The following is a 14,496-nucleotide window of genomic DNA, read 5'->3' as shown; positions in this document are numbered from 1 at the left end:
TAGGAGCGAATCAACGAAGACAACGTGACACAGGGCAGAGAAAACAGAGACAATACATAAAAAAGGGATAGTGAGGGGAGTGGAGACAGCTGGGAAAACAGGTGAACAGAAAAACATTAACAAGACAAGGGGAAGCAAAAGTGAATACAACATACAGGGAACAGGAGACCAGTAAAATAAAACAGGAACTGATAAAATACAGAGACCAGGACTAACTCATGTGAATTTGATTCTGCGAAGACAAACAATACAAGAGACAAACTAAACACAGAGCAGGGGAGCAGGGTTTCCTAAACCCCTATTTCCTACACCATGCTTGGGTGGCTGCTTGGTTACATTTGGTGAAAGCCTCTTTTCTTCAGTGCATAAAGCAACATATCTTGTGGAAAGCCCAACCTTCTGACCTGGTAATTAGTTTGGAGCAGGAGTCTGCTGAAGATCAGTGAGGTACTTATTACTTATTGGGGTGGCTGTAGCTCAGTAGGTAGAGCAGGTCACCTACTGATCGGAAGGTCAGCGGTTCAACTTAACCCCAAGTTGCTCTCCGACGCGACCGTCGGAGTATGAATGTGTATGAATGTTAGATAATTAGCCCTGGCTGAGTGCTGTTGGACAGGAGCTCAAGATGTGCTCTAACGATCGTCTTGCTGGACACAGTGGGCAATTTGGTGTCTCCACCTTCCCCCCAGGTGAAGAGGTTAGCTGGGCTGGGCAGAACGTCATGCACTGCCCTCACCAGGAAGGTGATGCATTGTAGCTCAGCACGCCAGAAGTCCGTCCAAGTGACTTTCCAATTCATGGCTTGCTCCCACCTCATCCAAGCCCCCTGCTGTCTCAAACCAGTTGCTTTACTTGATCTTCCTTTCTCCATTGCTGCCCTCACCTCCTCCTGGATCTGTCTTTGCTTCTCCTTCCCCCTGCTGCCCCTTGCATCAAATGTCCGCAAAAGGCCCAATCCTGCTCTTCCCTGAGCCACAACACCCACCAGATCTTTGTGGTTCAGTCGCGACTCAGCATCCAGTATTGCAGCCTGGGCACACCACTTCCTTCCTGTCCTCACCACCACTCCTGCTTGGGCCACCTTCAGGTCTCTAGAATCTCTAGAATTAGAAGTGGCCATAATATCCTTGCCAAAATACCATGCTGGTATATCCACCCTTTAAATTTGTCTGGAAGCTCCAACTGGTCAACTGCCCTTCGTCAGCTATCCAATTCCTGGCCGGTTGCCTGCACAGATGCAGCATCACTGAGGCTGCTGTTGAACATCTTTCCCAAGCTCTCCACTGGCTTCTGAGAGATGGCTGGGATCTGTGACCCTTCAATTTTAAAACGGAACTTGTCTGTGAACTTTCCCTTCTTCACCACCAGTGACCTGGATTTGGCTGGCTTGAAGCTCATCTTATAGCATCACATCAAGGAAATGCAGAAAAGTCACAATTTGCAGCATGACTGACTAAGAAATTTTTTTCACTGGTCAGTTCTAAATCATTCTATATGTTGGATCTATGGAAGCTCCGCAGACCAAAATCGAACACTAAGACAATAGGGCTTCAATACCCTAACCATTACTTGTGTTTCTATGTGGGAGCCATGGGAACGATAATTTGAATTTGTTCATTCTGTTTTTACATATGAGACACAAACTGATGTAAGACCTTAATGACAACTTTCTTCTTCCTATAAAACCATGCTGAAGAACACTGTAAATTGTAAAAACCAGGAGAAGCTCATTCCTGGATCCAAGTGTGCTTCCTCCACCAATTACTCTAGCTGGTATTCGCAGGTCCACCGCTGCCTCACAGTTACTGCTGTATCTTCAAATCCCCATAGACAGCAGCAATACGAATGTAAAGTATTTTATTCACACTTTTGATATGCTCTACTTTGCTTTTATTTATTTATTTTTTCCATTCATCTATCCATTTTTTCTGCCTATCTAATTCAGGATCACAGGGAGCTTTTTAATTTTTTTTATTTATCATTTTATTTATTTATTTATTTAATGGTGGCACCAGCCATCCTCCATACCAAGTGGCCACACCGCGATTGAAGCGCTCACTCTATAAAAGAGGAGGGCTAAACAGCACCGTTACATCTGCAGCCCATTTTTCTCTACGAGAGACTATTGACAGAAGATTATGTGAGAAGAAGTAGAGTAATAAGGTAAGCATGGCAAGCATTTCAAGGTAAGCACGCTTATTTGCATACACCAGTGGCGATTTAGTGCGGACTGCCGCTCAGCATCAGCAGCATGGATATCCCTGTTTCCACATGTTCGAAGCTGAAAAGATGGCCTGAAATACATTTAGTCTGCAACCTGCAACATGTTCACCTAGCAGTAGGTGGATATTTCACGAAGACACCGCTTATCTTTATCATAGTTAGCAATCCATAGAATAAAATGGACAAATTGCTTTTTCATCAGTGGCGTCTTGTCGCATTAGTCCTTTAACATGTTCTGTCAGTGAATTCTGCACCGTAACAAATAGCCTACTGTAATATATAAAGACGCTTTCAATGCCCGTGCAGACAATAATTCAAAATGAAACAGAAAGTCATTAATGCAGCTATAGTTTTGTATTGTCACGCATGGGAATCATTCTCGCAGAAATGCTGTCGGCCCCACGTGTCTTTTATTTATTAAAAATGCGCTACAGAAATTATATCGTTATTGCTGCTTTAGGGTAGACTGTGTGTCGGGATGGGGGGGCATATGAGCATTGCTGGACTTATCCTCGTCTAAATTAGAAGTAACAATCTCCATTTGCATCATAATGCGTTTTTGGCTGATACTGGTAGACAAGCATCTACGTGCCTTTATTAGAATCAGACGCGTGTGGAAACCGCACCAGAGCCACACATCATCATTTTTAGCGTCCTACGTGTCTTCATGCAATCGCAGCCTACGCTTTGTTTCCTGTAAGGCTGCAAGATCTTTATATACTGCTCTGTCCAGACATCCGAACACCCACATCTGCGCTACAGGGGGAAAGAGAGTATTTCAAGAGCTCCTGTGATGCAAATGCAACACGGGAAGTCCACACGGAGTCCGTAATGTGATTGTTTTATGAAAGAGAGCTCCATTCTGCCTTACTGTTGTAAAATGTGTAACAGACATACAGATCTATTACAGTAGGTAATATTTATAGGCATGCAGTCTTAATTAATTAGTAGGGAACTCTACAAACAAAATGTGCTGTTATAAATTTTACTGTGACCACTTATATCAACATTTATTATTATTATTATTAAAAACATGTATTACAATACAGGTTTCCTCACTCCTTGAATTACTGTCTCATATTAAGGTAACATCAGACTTTGCTTTATTGAGTGAATAAAATGTAACAAATGAATACATCCAAGGATGTACAATTGAACTGGTATCCATGAGTGTCTGTGACTCAGGAGGTAGAGCAAGTCCTCTACTAATCTGAAGGTTGCTAGTTTGATCCCTGACTACTCTGTATGCCAAAGTGTCCTTGGGCAAGATATTGAACCCCAAGTTGCTCCTGATGCATTTATCAGAGTGTGACTGTGTGTGAATTGTTATTTAGAAAGCACTTAGATGGAGAAAAAAGTGCTTGTATACTTGAATGCAACATGATGTTTAAAAGCACAATATAAGAACCAGACCATTTATTAGTAAAATAAGGAATGACACTGGGACAAAGACAAATCACATGAAAGATTAAAAATGTTATTTACCCAATTTATTTGCCCTATTCTTGTTTCAGGTCAGTGTGAGAGCATTTACTGCATATTGCTGTCATCTATTGTAACACCTGTTTCTCCTCTCCCTGCTCTCACTGAGTGCACCTCCTCACACACATGCATGGTGCTTGTGGATTGGTGTTGAAGACAAGTTATGTTGCAGTGAAGGAGCCTCTAACAGGAAGTAATTAGCAGTGATGTGGTAAACAGAGACCATAGAAGTAACTTCAAACAATGGCAGGAAGTGGGCAGGTCCCATGCTAAACCTTTTTCAATTTTGAATCAAACGACTGAAACGATTACCAACAGGCTCGAAGAATACCACTGACTGAAATATGACAGAGGGCTAAATATATTACAGGCTTACCTAGGCAACCAAAGCTTAGAATATCCTTTAGTTTTAGCTACCAAATCAGTTGGATTTTTAATTTGATTTAAAGCCATTTATCTATCTGTCAGTTAGCGCTGCTGGAACCAGCCATCAAAAAATGGGTACACTGTGGTCATAAATGGATGGAAATGATCAACAATGATACTCAGGCAGACTGTGGCCTTTAAATGACTCCCCGTACCAAATATTAACCACAGTGACCTTATAGTTAGTTATTGAAAGCTGTCACAGCAGTCTGCATGCTCAATATGCTGTAACTGTCACTCTCTCAATAAGTGAGTAGTGAGTTAACTGTCATGTTCCTAGTAAAGAACCCACAGTATCATTCTTTTCTTTCTACTCTGACCTAATAATGTAGTTATTCTAAGTATCAGCAAAGAGATAAGAGGCAGAAGCAATAACATGATAGAATTCTCAAGGTTTTAATGTGGCAAGTTCATTCTTGACCTTGTGATAATCAATGAGCCACATGCTTGTCATCTGCCCGAATAAAGTTCATCCACTGAGGAAGCCCAGGAGACACTGTATGTCAAAGCTACCTAGAAAGTACAGGGACTTTAAGTTTAGATGTTTTGTTTAACTCCCCATACTCTGGTGAGGTTTTGGAGACACTTTCTTGGGTGAGTTAACATTTAGCTATTGGAGTGGAATTAAAATCCCATCTGCTGAGATTGCTGTAAGACATTGATTAGGTCTTTCAAAGATCACCCTTATAAGCTCAACCAGTGTACAGCTGCAAGAGGAAATATTAATGAAGCATTTGGTATTACCAGGATTTCTTTGATTTCAAGTTTCATCTAGCATAAACACAATATAAATTTTCAGGTTTTTATTAAATGTATTGTGTAATCACTCACAGTGCAGCACCACAAAGTATAGCATTTAATTGAGCAATTTGTAGCAGAAACAGCCTCGATCTTCTGTAGCTTCTTATAAGACTTGCAAGTGATAAGGTCAAACTTTGGACAATTCCTTCTAGAAAACTGTTCAGTTCATCAGTTTTTCTGCCTTGATTGAGCAGCTCTCCTCAGGGCATGACACAGCCTCTCAGATCGGTTAGGACTTGGCCTTTTCAAAACACCAGTTCAGTGTTCTAGGTCATTGTTTTACCACTAAGGTCTTGAACTCCTGCCCCGAAGCTCTTCTGTAAGATTTCTTGACACAATTTAGAATTTATTGTTCCTTCAGGCTTTGCAAGGTGTCAAGGCCCTGAGGCAATGAAGTGCTGAACCATGATGCTTTCTGAACCAGGCTTCCCTGCTCTTTTGCTCTTGACAACAAGTAGGGGCTAGGTGATATATTTTTCCATACCTTTATAACTTCCTGGCATTGGTCTCCATTTAACCGCTAACTTTAAAGCTGAGAGCTTTTTATTTTTTTTTTATTTTTACTGTCATATTAGCTGAATAGTCTTAATTTAAATGTCTTTTTCATCTGTTAGGAAAGTACTAGCCAGGGACAGCCCTGCAGTCTTCTAAAGTTTCTTGCTGGATGACCCCTTGATACTTTTTACAGACACCAACACAGTGGCTTTAACAGAGATATCTGTATGTGGTGACATCAGACAGGCAGTTTGTAATATTACTCTTTTGGCACAAACAATGTACACATCTTTGCCGCTGTTTCATGTGATTGGTTCACCGTTATCAATGCCACTAAACCCAAAACAATCCTAAATAATTTACTTGAATTCACTGGTGAATTCACTATTCACCAGTACAGTCTGCCCCCATGCAATACATCATCTCAACACAGAATTTTTTTTTTTTCTTTTCTGGACAGTATTTGAAAACATGCTGTCTGAATATCTTGATGCCAAGGTAATAACTGTCCAAGCCTCGTGCGTAGGGCCTTTTTTTCCTGACAAGTGTTGTAAATTTTTGACAAAATCTCAAACTTGTGTATCCATTGTGGTTAATATTTAATAAAAGCAGTCTTTGTTCATGACAAAGTCATGTTGTTCAAGATACTTTTTTTCTTGCAACTGTATATCAGTATTTCTTAAGTTAAAGTACAGTGAGACAGACACTAAATGTAAACAGTGAAGTAAACCTAATGTGCTTCTACTTACAAGCAAATCATGTGTAATCCTCTCCACCGGACTCAGGGGTGCTAGTTTAAATTTGCAGGAATCATTTATCAATTGATTTATAAAAACAAAGCATGATGTGTTAATAATTTAATAATTCCTTTCTGGCACTTCAATAGTGCCAGAAAGTGAATTTAGTTACCTCTTATGTCCAATTTAAAATCAATTTAAAATCTGTATGCTAAGGCTGCATTTTAAGTTTGCTCCTGAGGCTTGCATTTGGGTCCACACCCTGCCTGCCACACAGCCCTTCATGGCACCATCAAACTGAATCTGAAAGAGGGTCATGCACCAGTGAATAATGAGTCAACAAGTGATGTAATGGCTTTATACACTCACATTCATAATTTCCTAAATATAGTTGCTAGATCACAAATGTCACAGACTTCATAACACTCCTTTCTGTCAGCTGGATTTCAAGAAGTCAGTGTAGAGAAAAGGAACACTGACTTTGCCTCCTATTCAGGGCCATGCTTTAAGTATTACTTTAAGTATCTTAATGCTGCAACATAAAGGTAGTTATCTTAGATAAATAAATACACACAAGACAACAGGGGGAGAGGAAATACCTGGGAGGACAGCTAACACTAAACACAGAGACAAAAATACAACACACGGCAAATTTATATCGGGACCAATACAAAAGAAAAACAGGGAGTACAAAAAGAGACAGTTGTGGAGGTTGGCCCATTCCTACAACACTGCTCAAAAAGGTCCCACTATTTATTAATGCTTCAGTGCTTCTTAAACATGATCAATCTGTTTTTACGAATGAGTGGATTTTCACCATGGGTAGCACTCATTAAACCATTACTTCAAAAGCCATCACTTGACCTAGCTGTCTTAGCTAATAATAGGCCAATTTCCAACCTTATTTTTCCTACAAACAAACCTTAGAAACTACAAACCTTAGAAACATGGTGTCTAACCAGATACTTACTCTGGATGTGATTACCTTGGCCTCCAGTAACACTGTGAGGAGTCATCTTGGAGTCATTTTTGATCAAGATACATCCTTCAATGCACATATTAAACAAATTTGTAGGACTATTTTCTTGCAGTTCTGCAATATCTCTAAAATTAGAAAACATCCTGTCTCAGTGTGACACTGAAAAGCTAATTCATTATTATCAGGCTATCCTAAAAGCTCCCTGAAAACCCTTCAGCTGATCAAAAATGCTGCAGCTCGAGTACTGACAGGGACTAGAAAGAGAGAGCAGATTTTTTTTTTCTCATATTGGCTTCTCTTCATTGGCTCCCTATTAAATCCAGAATTAAATTTAAAATCTTTCCTCTTACATACAAGGTCTTGAATAATCAGGCCACATCTTATCTTAAAGACTTTCTAGTGCCACCTAGTATCACCCCAAGAGAGCACTTCAATCTCAGACTGCTGGCTTACTTGTGGTTCAATCCTAGGATACTTAAGAGTAGAATGGGAGGCAGAGCCTTCAGCTTTCAGGTCCCTCTTCTGCAGAACCAGCTCCCAGTTTGGATTCAGGAAACAGACACCCACTCTATATTTAAGATTAGGCTTAAAACTTTCCTTTTTGATCAAGCTTATAATTAGGGCTGGATCAGGTGACCCTTACATTGCAGTAGACCTACGCTGCCGGGGTATTTCTTATTTCTTATCACTGTTTAAACACCACTCTGCATTTAATCACTAGTTAATATTAACATCTGCCTCTCTTCCACAGCATGTGTTTTGTCATGTCTCCCTCACCTCACCCGCAACTGATCGTGGCAGATTTTTTTGATTGTTGGGGTTTTCTCTGTATTATTTTAGGGTCTTTGCCTTACAATATAAAGCACCTTGAGATGTTGTTATGGTTTGGCACTATATAAATACAATTGAATTGACCTGAACTGAATTGAAATGAACTGACAGATGGTAAATCCTGGCACTGCACACTTGGGATAAATTTTTATGCAAATATACAGATTTGCAAAAATCACTATCTTCATGTTGACACTGCTGTGCAGTTTTTAACACATTGAATTCTAGTCCAGATCGTATCAGAAATAAATGCATAATGTTTCTGTGTGTCTGGGCTTTGAGTGCTGACTCAGCATTTTCTGCCAAATCACAACAGACCTTTCAGCACTCTCATCATCAAAGATTGTGTCTGTGTTTTTTTACACCTTACCACAACAGAAACAAACTGTTCACTGATGCTTCTGTCAGTGATTTAATCTATTAACACAGCTGTTTTAATGATACACAATGTAAAGTCACAGGGCATACCTAATGTGGAACATCACATTTTGCTTAATAACACCACAGTGGTTTCACAGGGAGTTCAGCCTCTGTGCTGATGAGCATGTTGCAGAACTAATGCAGCTTAATTTAACAAGATTGTCTGACCCAGTTCACAGAAACAGATGGGGCCAGGATAAGGGAATCAGCAATCCTGCAGTAAAAGTGGCACTGGAATTATACAACTTTTAAGGCACAAGATGTCTGAAGCTGTTGATTTTGAGAGGATTTTGATGATAAACATATATTACTTTAGGAGCACAATGAAAGAAAAAGAAACATAACTCCAATAATTAGTTAGCAGTACAGCAGTACACCAGTGTGGGTTCTTGTTAACACCTAAGCTGTCATCCAAAGCTCTAGTACCACTTTTATCCCACCCAGCTGGGGGCCTTCTGTGTGGCGCTTGCATATTCTTCGAGGTACTTTGGCTTCCTCCCGCACTCCAAAGACATGCATGTTTTTTTTTTGTTTGTTTTTTTTTTATTAATTCCTTTATTTAACCAGGTAAAACCCCATTGCGATCCAGATCTCATTTGCAAGAGGGACCTGGGCAGAAAATCTGCAAGTTCAGTCACACTTGCCTAATGCAAATTGTAAATTGCCATTTGGAAAGTGTGACCTGTCCAGGGTAGATTTATTAATGCCCGGCCACCAGACACTCTCCCTCGAGCTCTCTCCCCAGGCCTGGCTCCAGGGTGGGGTCCCGGTAACCCTATCCCAGGCAGGGTAAACTGCTCCCCATCTTCTTAAAGATGGGGGCCACCATCCTGTTCTGCCAGTCCAGTGGCACCGCCTCAGATTTCCATGTGATGTTGCAGAGGTGTGTCAACCAAGACAGCCAACCCAAGTCATCCCCCTCGTCCCCAGTCTCTGCTTCCACTACAGAAGGCGTGTCAGTGGGATTAAGGAGGTCCTTAGAGTATTCCTTCTATATATTATTGTAATAATATAAAATAATACATGAGAATACAAATATTATTCAATCTAAATTTTAATTCTAATGAATATACTAAGGTTGAATCTGTTATGTAGGACACAAGCTGTGAAAGGGAATTTAAAAACAGCTCTATTTTCTGTTGCCTCCATTGTAGAGAGTGACTGTGCCTCCACACAAAGATGAGTACACAGTGGGATTCAGGTGAAGGAACCCTAAGATCAGCTGTAGTGGCTCCGCATGGGGAGAAGAATCATAACTTTCTATTGTGAGCTCCAGTAAATTTTCTTAGTGTGCAGGTTGCGATCAGCTGACCTGCTGCTGCTCCGTGTGGAATTCAAAAAGATGTAACCCAGTATTTCACAGCTATCTTAGCTGATTCCCATCCCCCACACTGACAGCATACAGGTTGTAGAAAAATTTTGAATTCAGTGAATAAATCTCAGCATCAGCAGCTTTGATTCAAACTCATCTCTGCACTTTATGTAACCTGCAGCTCTGACCATGAACACAGCATCTATGCTCCAGCCCAACATAGAGCTTTACTGTAAATACAGTACAGCAAGCTTACCTGTTTATCACACACTAAACTGCAGTATTTTCATACAGTCTCTGACTTACACAAAGTTAGTATAACGCAGTTTGTTTTGCAGTCATTATATTTAAATCTAACCTCACTTCTTCGTCTCATGTCCTCTTTCTTACATCTTTCTCCATTGGAGTGACGTTATCGCTCATTCTTTTCTCTCCCTGGAAATACAGTAGCTGTTTTTTTAAGCTAGCAGACATACTTTGTAACAAACTGCAGATAATTGTTGTGCTGATATTTGTTGAGCATTTAGAAACATTGCATTATTCCCTAATAATAAAACAGAAGAAAATTAAAAATTATGGAACTGTGAAATGAATAGCAAAAAAAGTAGATAACTTCATAATGTACACCATCTGATCAAACAGACCCACATTATTTTTAACAGGAAAAGTCTAGTCATACTGGTTTAGTCTTGAGAAATGTTATGAGAATGTCATAAGTGGCTGCATGGCAGGCAGGAGGTGGACTCAAAAACAGCTTTAATGTTGAAGTTCTTCAAAAACAAAACAACTCAAAATAAGGCAGCGTTAGATCCATTAATTCACACACTAGGAAACAACAGAACAAGGGACCACACAACCAAGAGGGATGATGTTGCATCATCTCTCTTGGTTGGCAAGGGGGTAACTGAGGCTATAAATACACACAAGATGGTAAGGGGAGAGGAAATGCCTGGGTGGACATCTGAACCTAATTCAGAAAAATGAGACAAAGGATGTAAATCCTAACACGAGACATAGAGATAAACCATTACCAAAATAAAGCAGGAAGCAAGTCAACAGAAAGGGGGATAACCAAAACTAACTTGACATAAAAGGATGAGAGGCAAAGCACAGAGATGGAGACACAGAAACATTGGGGAGGCAGAAATACATAGGGAATAAAATACAAACCAAACCAAGACTATGAATAGAACTAGATGTGAAACCAAAACCTGAGAATATAAATGTAAAGAAACACTATAATAAGAATAATACAAAACTCAAAACAAATGACTTACAAGGAAACTAAAGACTTTGGGTCCAAGACCCAAAGACCATGGGAAGTAAAGATCTTGGAAAATGCCTCTTTTATTTATATTTTCCCCACAACTTCTTTTCACACACATTCTAAACATGCAGATAAAGTATTTCAGGGTTTTTGATGGCACCTATGTGTTGTCTGTCTTTTCCTTTTCATGTCCTTTCCCTCATTCTCCCAAGGCACTTTTGGCAGATGACTGCCTGGTCTCGTGTACCAGTGTTACAAAGTGCCTGGATCATTGAAGTGCTCTAATTCAGTATTCTCTATCTAACATAAAGTGCCTGAGAACTGGTGACCAGATTCATGTGTGGCACTTTTGTTTCTGACACTGTTTCTTTAGTTTGATCTCCGTCCTACAAACACGGTACTACCCTTCCTGCGCACTTCTTGAAAGGCTGAACTGTGGTTAAAAGTACAACTTCAAAGCATTGCAGGTAGTGGCAGCTTTCTAGTTGTCTTTTATACTGGCCCAGCATTAGCTAACTCTCTAGGTCATTTCTTCCAGTTGATTTCACCACCAACAGGAGGCAGCAAGGTCACATGTGCTGTCATGGTTGTGAGGTCTGGGGCTGAAGGCTGATGTATACATGACTGTGTGTGTCTGTGTCTGCAGTCAGATGCTCTTTACATCAAACAAAAATGTCATTGTCAACTATAACTTTAGGTTATACTGTAGTTGTAATGAAAATTTTGTTTGCTGTATTTCCCTTGTAGTAGTTAAGAAAGTGTTGAATATTCTTCAAGAGTATAATTTCAAAAAAGTAGAGGCTACACATGCAACTTTAAGATGATGGAGGCTTGCTGAGTCTCTGTTTCAAACTGTGTCAAAAGTATGGTCTTCAAACTATATACCAGTATTTAAATTCTGTTGACAGGCCAAATAAAACTAAAGCATGCTTTTTGCTAAATATTGTCATCAAGTTTGATCTGCATTTGGTGCAGAAAGAAACGTCAAAAACAGGATATTTGCTGGTAGAAAAGTGCTTGTGTTCAAAACACACACACACACACGCACGCACACACATACACACACACACACACACACACACGTGACATCCCCTTTGCTATTAGTGGAAAAATGCACCACATCCACCAATCAAAAAACGATATGGCGATGCGTAGCATTTGGTTGCTGAGCAACAGGCGAAAGTTGAGGGAGTGATGGTGGCGAAAGAGGGACAGTGTTATCAATAGTGAGTTTTGAAACTTGACAATTTGTGACAGTGTGATTGGAATGTATAGTTAGTGTGTTTAGTGTGTTGTGTAGTCATGGATAAAGCAGATGCTGCCAAAAAACCACCAAAGGTAAACGCTGTCTCCAGGTGTACATCTTGTGTGGTGTGGCATCTTATTGTAAACGATTGCACAAAAACCCTGAGTGATTTTCTGCATTTTAATGCATATAGTCATGTAGAACATTGTTGTTTGCTAAATTTTTATATAGGCTTTTTAAATTTAAGTTATAAAAATTGTTTGTTAAACGTGTTTGTGGGTTTTACAGTCAAAAGTAACCTTTTTTCTACTCTCACTTTAATGGGGTTTTTGTGCGATCCAATGTGTTACTACAGTATGTCAAAATGAAAAAATAAAATAAAATAATTGTACTTACATGTGAGGTTGTGCTGAGAAAAAAAAAATGATACCACACAAGGCAAGGTAAACAGTTTCTAAAATATAAAGGTAAACTCAAACGTAGTCAACAAAGGCCATTTATACCGTAGACCCCAGAGGGATGCTGCCCCAGTATTGGCTGACTCTCTAGGTCACTTCTTCCAGTTGATTTCACCACCAACAAGAGGCAGAAGGTCACATGTGCTATCATGGCTGTGAGATCTGGGGCTGGAGGCTGATGTATACTTGATGACTGTGTGTGTCTGTGTCTGCAGTTGGATGCTTTTGACATCAAACAAACATGTCTTTGTGGCACTGCTAAAAGGATGATTTCAGTGATGATTTCAGTGATGTAAATATTTTATTGTATTTGCCTTACAGTAGTTAAATAGCTGCTGACAGTTCTTCAAGCACTAAAAAAGTACTGTAGGGCTGCACATAAGGCAGGGAACAGGGTAAAACAGAGCTCTCAGGCCCTATGTAAACCACACATTTGCTCTCAATGAATTGTACTTATAGGAGCTGATGATGCGGACATCAGTATGTGATATTAATGTGTGATCTAGCTGGAAAGTACAAATGCCATGAAAAAAAATCTCTGATATAGTTGTTTCAGCCATGGTTGTTGTAGTGAATTGTTGTTAGTAGGGCTGCACGATATTGGAAATTAGTGCGATATGCGATATGGAGGTCTAGTATTGCGATAACGATATTGTCGCGATATTTTTTCTTTTTACCTAAAAATGCAATATACATGACCAATAAGAAAAAAAAAATCTATAAAATGTATACCAACAACAAATATGCATTTCAAATGTTGCATTTATTTAACATATAAACAAACATGTTCACGTTTGTTTTTTTTTTCATTTAAATGTTATAGTACATTAGGGCTATATGTCTTGAGAGTAATTTTTTATCTTTAACACTTACCAATTGCCAGATGCAGGCGATGGCCAAAGCACTGCACTCTGAACCAGTTGTTGACCTCAGCAGCCTTCACCACGTTCACTCCGTTATCTGTTGTGATGGCCACTTGTTTGTGTTTGGGCAAGTTCCAGTTGTTCAAAACATCCCGCAGGGCAGCAGCAATGTTTTCACCAGTGTGTGTCTCGGGGAAGTATGCTACTTATAGGCAGCGTGTAATGAGCTCAAATTTGCATGTCAAAAAGTGCACGGTAAAACTCATGTATGGCTCAGTGGTTCGACTGGACCACAAGTCAGTAGTGCTAGCATAAAAATCCACTTCACTGAGCTCTGCCTTCTCATAAGGAGCGGCAGAAGCGAAACTATCATTTATGTTAGTTTGTGAACTTGCCTTTCGTTTGCTTGACTTTACCGGAGTAGGCTGTGGGTTTTTAGATGTTAAATATACATTGTAAAGTTCCTTGTGGTTGTATTGAAGGAGGTTTGTCGTGTTTCCTCTTGACATAGCCACGATTTTTCGGCATGACTTGCAAAGAACTTGTGTCTGTGACTCATCCTGTGTGGAAAAACCGTAGTCGTCCCAAATTCCGGAGGTGCAGTGTCTTTTAGGAAAAAGTTGCTCTCTGTTTTCGTCTCGACTCGTCTCTTCAATTCCCGCCATGCTTGTTTTCCTTCTGTGTGTGTACGTGCTCCCTGCGCCGCTGAGAGCATGTGCTCGCTCTGGCCAATAGCGATGCGGCACCTTCACATTTAAGGTCGCGCGGGATTGGTCAAAGTGCGGACATAAAGAAAGACGTGATTTATACATTAAATAATTAGAAATTATCGCGCATTTTTTAGATATGCCTATCGCACGTGCCAATATCGCGATGACGATATTTTTTCGATATATCGTGCAGCCCTAGTTGTTAGATGGCTTTTTGGCTAATGTCTCACAGTTCTCTAAAGAACT

General features: G+C 40.0%; 1 protein-coding gene across 1 annotated transcript in view; it reads left to right on the top strand.

Moving 5' to 3' along the window:
* The first annotated feature begins 2,078 nt into the window (after positions 1–2,078).
* The window catches only part of slco4a1 (solute carrier organic anion transporter family, member 4A1), a 40,285-nt gene continuing 27,867 nt past the window's right edge, over positions 2,079–14,496 (top strand). Inside the window, exon 1 of the mRNA XM_030733077.1 lies at positions 2,079–2,163. The gene's annotated coding sequence lies outside the window, so the exon portion shown is untranslated. The remainder of the gene's footprint in view (positions 2,164–14,496) is intronic.

This window comes from Archocentrus centrarchus, chromosome 7, assembly GCF_007364275.1.
Source record: "Archocentrus centrarchus isolate MPI-CPG fArcCen1 chromosome 7, fArcCen1, whole genome shotgun sequence".
Taxonomy (NCBI): domain Eukaryota; kingdom Metazoa; phylum Chordata; class Actinopteri; order Cichliformes; family Cichlidae; genus Archocentrus; species Archocentrus centrarchus.
This window is presented reverse-complemented; position numbering and strand designations above follow the sequence as displayed.